The following is a 6,043-nucleotide window of genomic DNA, read 5'->3' as shown; positions in this document are numbered from 1 at the left end:
TCTAGAAACACCATAATGATTTGTCAAGAAGTCCATAAACATCAAGCACTGGATCAACGACCCAGGACCATGACACTGCTACAATCAGCTGGTTTCAGTCCAGGTGTGGGAGAAATAAATGGTGGAAGAAATGCAGCTTTTGAGGAGCATCATTATTGTTGAGAATATTATTGTTAGTTGTTTTTTTTTTCAAGGTAAAGAATAAGATCACAGTGCAAATGACCGTTCACTGAATGTGAAACTGATGTTTTCGGCTCTCCCCTAGCACAGGGTGAGGAGTGGAGTCATTTGGAAAGTCCTCAGAGTAGAGCCACTATTCCTCCAAATCGAAAGAAGCCAGCTGAGGTAAGGTGTTCTTGCCAGCCATGCCCTACCAGGAGGGAACCCCAGTGATAGACCCAGGACATGCAAGGGAGATTATATCTCTCAGGAGTCCTATGAATGCCTCTGTTGGGTCTGTCTAGCACAGGACCACCGCTGGAACGAGACAATTAAAAAACACAGCTAAAGCATTGAACACCAAGTAGGCAAAGTTCTTCTTGTTACTCATGCATGAGGGAGACCTGCCTGGAGCCAAGTGTCGTTCCACCACTTGACCTCCGTCAGACTTTCAGCCAGATTCCCCATAGCACTCCTTTTATTGTGGTTACATGAATATGCATAGGGTCATTAACATATAACATCTTACATAGGTATACATGTGTATGAGAATACTGTGTGTGTGTGTGTGTGTGTGTGTGTGTGTGTGGGGGTGGGGGGTGGGGGGTGGGGGGGGGTGGGGGGGTCAGAGTGTGACCCCATAAAGACTTCCCTAAACCTGCTCGTCTGGAAGTCCAGCAGTTCATCTAAACAAAAGTCACTTAGACTAAAACAGATATAGCTACGTTTATCCTACCATAAAACAATAAAACCAGGTACGACCTCTTCCCATGCTCCCAGGATGGAATGCACACCAAGCCTTTGTAGCCTGCTAAAGATCACACATCCTATCACTACACAATTAATTATACACCTCTAAGCATATATGGTTAAATATTTCTAAGCATAAATGACAATCAACAATACAAAACCTTATTTTTATCATTAACTCTGTTTTCCTGGGTCTTTTCACGTGTGTTATGAATAAATCGTCTTTTTTTCGGTAAATAAAAAATGGACCCTTAGGCCCCCTCCTTGATTCAAAGATGGTCTTTCTCTTTTCACATAAGTGGCCACCTTGACTCCGCGCTCAAACCAGCTTTCCTCCCTGCCCAGGATGTGTACATCCTCATCATTGAAAGAGTGTCCACTGGCCTGTAGGTGTGAATAGATTCCAGAGTCCTGGCCTGACGAGGTAGCTCTTCTGTGTTGTGCCATCCGCTTTGCCAGAGGCTGTTTGGTTTGCCCGATGTATAAATCGGGGAGTCACTTGGATGAGTGATGAAACGTTTCTCCCACTGAAAATGTTACACCCAGATGAACAGAATCAACTTTTGGAGATTTACTTTCCTGGATGATTGAGCATGCATCAAGAAATTGATAGTTTTGTTAATCATTTATGTGATATTGTTTTGTCAAGAGGAATCAATCAAGCAATATTAGGTTGATGTTACAGGAGAATGTACTATCTCTCCTAACACTGAAAGCAACAATATGCAATATCTATAGAACTCAATGAGAATGAAAATGTGCAGTTATAGTTTTTGTTGTGTCTTATGAAGGATCATGACAGTACCTTAACCTTCATGTTGTGTTCCAGTCAAATTGGAGAACTTTAAAAGTTTTATCAATGAAAAATGTTGTTAATTTGATCAGATTAACATGAGATTCATGAAATTCTCTTTTCTCGCTGTACACAGATCTCCACTGCCCTTAGTTTTGACTGAATTCGCAGATTCACAAATTAAACTTGAGCAGTTGTCATGGCCCCTCTGTTCTTGCTGGCTTGACCTGCCATTTCTGTTTCTGTTTCCTTGAACCTACTGATAATCACACTCACCTGCAGCTGATGAACTCATCCCTGGGCACTATTTAACAAAGTGGCTGATCTTCAGTTGTTGTTGGAACATTGATTGACAATAGTTAATGAAACCTTTGCTTTAGCAAAAGGTGATCTTATCATGTCTTGTCTTGGTAAAGAAAACTAACTTCTGTCTCCTTGTGTGCCCATGAAAACTGTGGAATTTTGGAGAGAACTCTTAGTTTTTGTAAATATTTCTGAGGGGACTGTGGAGAGCACGTGTGAAAGAAGCCGGCACGATCATTATGGAGGGAATCACGTTTTGCTGGACTGTTTTCACTTTGGTTTTACACTGTAAATAAACTCACGGTCCCTGTTGTGGAAGTCATGGTTTTGGGTCCTGTTTTTCCACCAGTCAGCAAAACTGATGAAGAAATCCAGTCATTAATGGACCCAGCAGATTCCTGTCCTGTTCCAGCAACTAGTTAGCGGGTTCTCCTCGGGAGTTTGGAGGACCTGACTTGGAGGAGCACAGCCCAGGGAGAAGCGAGCCTACAAATGCCGAAGCGCAGCCCATGCAGCTTGGTGGGCTTGCCTCTGACCCTCAGTAAGGAGAAGGTGGCTGATGGTCAGTGAGTATTTATGGTGGCAGAAAGGGGCACGTCATTACCACCTGTCCCTTGTGGCCAGAAGATTTTGCTTACCAGTAATTGTAGAGATACTAGCGGGCAAAATAAATGAAGCTTCCCTACCACAACCTAGGTGCCTGGTCGAACTCACCTTTAACACTCACACTCACTTTTGTCATGCCCTGATTGCTCTGGAGCTGAACAAAGGTTCCTTGATCAATCATTAGCAAAAGAGCCCAGCATTCTTCTAATCACCTTGGCTGAATCATTGCAAGTCTCTGCTCTGAATGACACGAGTCACCTGTACAAAACTCATAGAATCGGTCTGGGTGGACTCTTTCGTGTCACAAAAACTGCCTGTGGTCAGCTGCCTCCTGTGTCTCGCCAAGTGCTCCATCTGTGCTGCTAGCACATATGTTACCTTTGTTTAATATTTACATTTGTTTGATCTGAAACATCTAAGTGTGGAAAACTCACAAAAAATAGGAAATCGGGAAGGGAGCAAAGATGTTTTCGAACCGCTGTAAATTATGAGTTTGATTTAAAAAAGATGTAACATTTTAAACACATTTTAAATACTTTTTCTGTTTGTTTGTTTTTTTGTTGTTTTATTTTTTTAAGCAGAATGACTGTACCTCAAGTTCAACCCGTTCTCACTCCCAAAGCGTAACATTTTACGCTAGGTGACAAATCGTCACCATATTACGTTTTCGGCTACCCACCACGTTCCTAAATGACGACCTCGGAAAAAGAGGAAATATGAGAACCGTCTGGACTGAACCTACACATGTTCACTCTTTTTCTTCAAATCGCTTAGAAACACGCTATTTAACATCATTAAAGTCCTGGTTAAGGTCAGGAATAAGGTTATGGTCAGGGCTAGGGATAAGGTTAGGTTTAGGGCTGGAATACAGGGCTGGAACGTCTACTCCCGCGGGAGCGTCATTGCACTGGATTCCAGCCATAACCCGCCGCGTACCATAAGAACGCCGAAGGTCTCCTTTCGCGTTCCTCAGGAACGCCGCGGGACGTGACAAAACGTCGACATGTTACACCTCGGGAGTGAGAACGCTCTGCTCAAGTTATAGTCAATACAGGGTTTCCTGTATTTAGTTGATGCCTAAAGATATTAGACACCAAGAATACCAATCACACTCATACACTACAGTGTGCTTTTCTGCATTCTGTGTTGAAGTTGGTACACAATCCCAGAAAGACAAATTGCTTTAATTTCACAACCACTAAACACTCCCTATTTAAAAAGAGAGTGGAAATGAGACAGACAGACAAATAGACAGAATCGACTACATACTCTCTTCCCTTTGCGGGGAGACTGATGATAAAACACTTAATGAACAACTGGAATAACATATGTGATATAAGATGAAAATAGCATAAGGATTTTTTTTAACATTTTCCTTGACTTCCATCTGAAGACACAAGCATGGACTGCAGCTGGTCTTTCACAGATGTTACACATTGGCGTATACTGATTCATCCAAGTCGGTCTGCATAGAAAAATAAGTTTAATTCATTCCATTGTTTGATGCAGGCACATAACAAATGAAGAAAACCTAACTCACCCCTACGTTGCCATATACATGAAAATTGGTGTAAATGTCATTGCAATGGGCATCCTCATAGTTCTCTTTCCTGCAGAAACAATAAAGAAAAGCATACAAGATTTTTTTCTTATCTACATGAAAATGAAGTTCAGTCACTCCTTCTTAGGTTACATTTAATCAAAAGTTTTGTTTGTTTGCTAATTAAGGTGAAGAATGTATACCTCCTTGCTGGGGCATAATGAGGGATCTCTACAGGTCTCTCTGACTTCATTGTGCTCAGGTCAGATGGTGGTGTCTCTCCTGATCTCCGCGTGCTAGCAGAAATATGTTTGGGTGTTTTTGTTTGAGTTTTTTGGCATTACCTTTAATGATATTACAATAATTTGTTTAATGACTCACCATTTTTTAACTCCGACAGCAGTAGCTATCAAAATAATGAGCAAAATGACACCTGTTCCAGAGGCAATAAAGATATATTGCATGTTGTCTGAAGAAAGAAAATCATACTGTGTTTTTTGTCATGGAAATGTTGAATAAAAAGAATTTATGTTCTATTTTTGACATTTTTACTTACCATTAACAGGTAAAGAGAGTGTGAGGTTAGCATTTCCCAGCGTGTTGTTTGCCAGACAGTGAACAAACCTAAAGGACCTAAAGTCTGTCTGCAGAGTCCCAGTAGTAACAGAGCCATTTGTCTCTACTGTGGTGCTTGGCAGGACTCTGTCACCAAGAACAAAATGGACCATGCTGGGGGGCCTGGACTGTACAATGCAATCACACTTTACTATGCCGTTATATGAGGAGCACTTAGAGTAAGTCTCAATGTCAGGGCCATCTGTAAGAACAGCAAATGTAATTAGAAACATATATCCATGCATTCATCTTTTGTTGTTATATTTGTTCTATTATTTACTTACATAACACATTGAGCTTCAGGGTGCTTGACTTGACTCGTCCTTCTTCATTAACAGCAGTGCAGTACACGGGCTCTGAGTGTCTGGAGACATTTGACATTGTGTAGGTTTGCCCCTTATTCAGCAGAACACCAGTTTCACTGTGCCACTCATAGCTGCTGACAGGGTTTGCATCACTGGAGCACTTCAGGTGTGCAGTCTCTCCCTCATTCACATCTGACTGGTACTCGACCTTCACATTCACTGGAGCATCTGCATAGAAACATTTAACCCTTACTCTGCAGCATTTTGTATCATTTTACACAGTGAGGTAAAAGCTGAGTTTCATTAAGCATTTTGACATAATGGTAGTACTAGAGTAAATTTTCAAGCAGTTGCCAAAGTCAGCAAGGTTCTGATTGGACAAATATATCGACGATAGGCTGAGCCCATCAGCGATAGGCAATTTATTTATTTATTTGCCAATGAGTAAGTTTGCTAAGAATGATGGAGCTAATAGAAGCAGTCAACAGAAAGAAACAGCGCTGTTTTAACAGTGAGCAAATGCACCCTCCTCAGAGTGCGCCGAAATGCTTGTTGATGGAGCTGCAGAAGCTGGTGACAGCCAAGTATACTCAGCCGGATGGTGGACACGTACATGCTCATGCAGGTTAGTCGTGTTTAAGTACTTTGCTCACACTATATGTCTGCACAAGTGGCACACCACTTTGGTTACATCCTTAGGTTTACCCCCTTCATGTGGTTTAAAGCCTTTATATATTTCTTTGTGCTGTAAGCGTTAACGTGCCATCATCATGATAAAAGCGAATAACAATTAACCCATCCAGATGGGTTTAGTGCATTAAAAATTTTAACCTCGTTAATCGTGATGACCGCTTTAACGCTCTAAATTTTTTGGGAAATTAGTTTGTCCATGCTTGAACTTCTTTTATGTTGTAAACGCGCAAATCAGTCCGTGCATGATTACATGGCTCCACCCATCAAAAATGGGTGACT

The 6,043-nt window shown here is 41.6% G+C and overlaps 1 long non-coding RNA gene across 1 annotated transcript; it reads right to left on the bottom strand.

Moving 5' to 3' along the window:
- Nucleotides 1-3,841: 3,841 nt before the first annotated feature.
- LOC113032092 (uncharacterized) lies at nucleotides 3,842-4,590 on the bottom strand. The gene is made up of 3 exons (XR_013912363.1): nucleotides 4,355-4,590; nucleotides 4,152-4,221; nucleotides 3,842-4,076 (listed from the first exon to the last, which is right to left on the bottom strand). It is a non-coding gene; the product is annotated as an uncharacterized LOC113032092 (long non-coding RNA).
- Nucleotides 4,591-6,043: the final 1,453 nt, after the last annotated feature.

Source organism: Astatotilapia calliptera, chromosome 11, assembly GCF_964374335.1.
Source record: "Astatotilapia calliptera chromosome 11, fAstCal68.1, whole genome shotgun sequence".
Taxonomy (NCBI): Eukaryota; Metazoa; Chordata; class Actinopteri; order Cichliformes; family Cichlidae; genus Astatotilapia; species Astatotilapia calliptera.
This window is presented reverse-complemented; position numbering and strand designations above follow the sequence as displayed.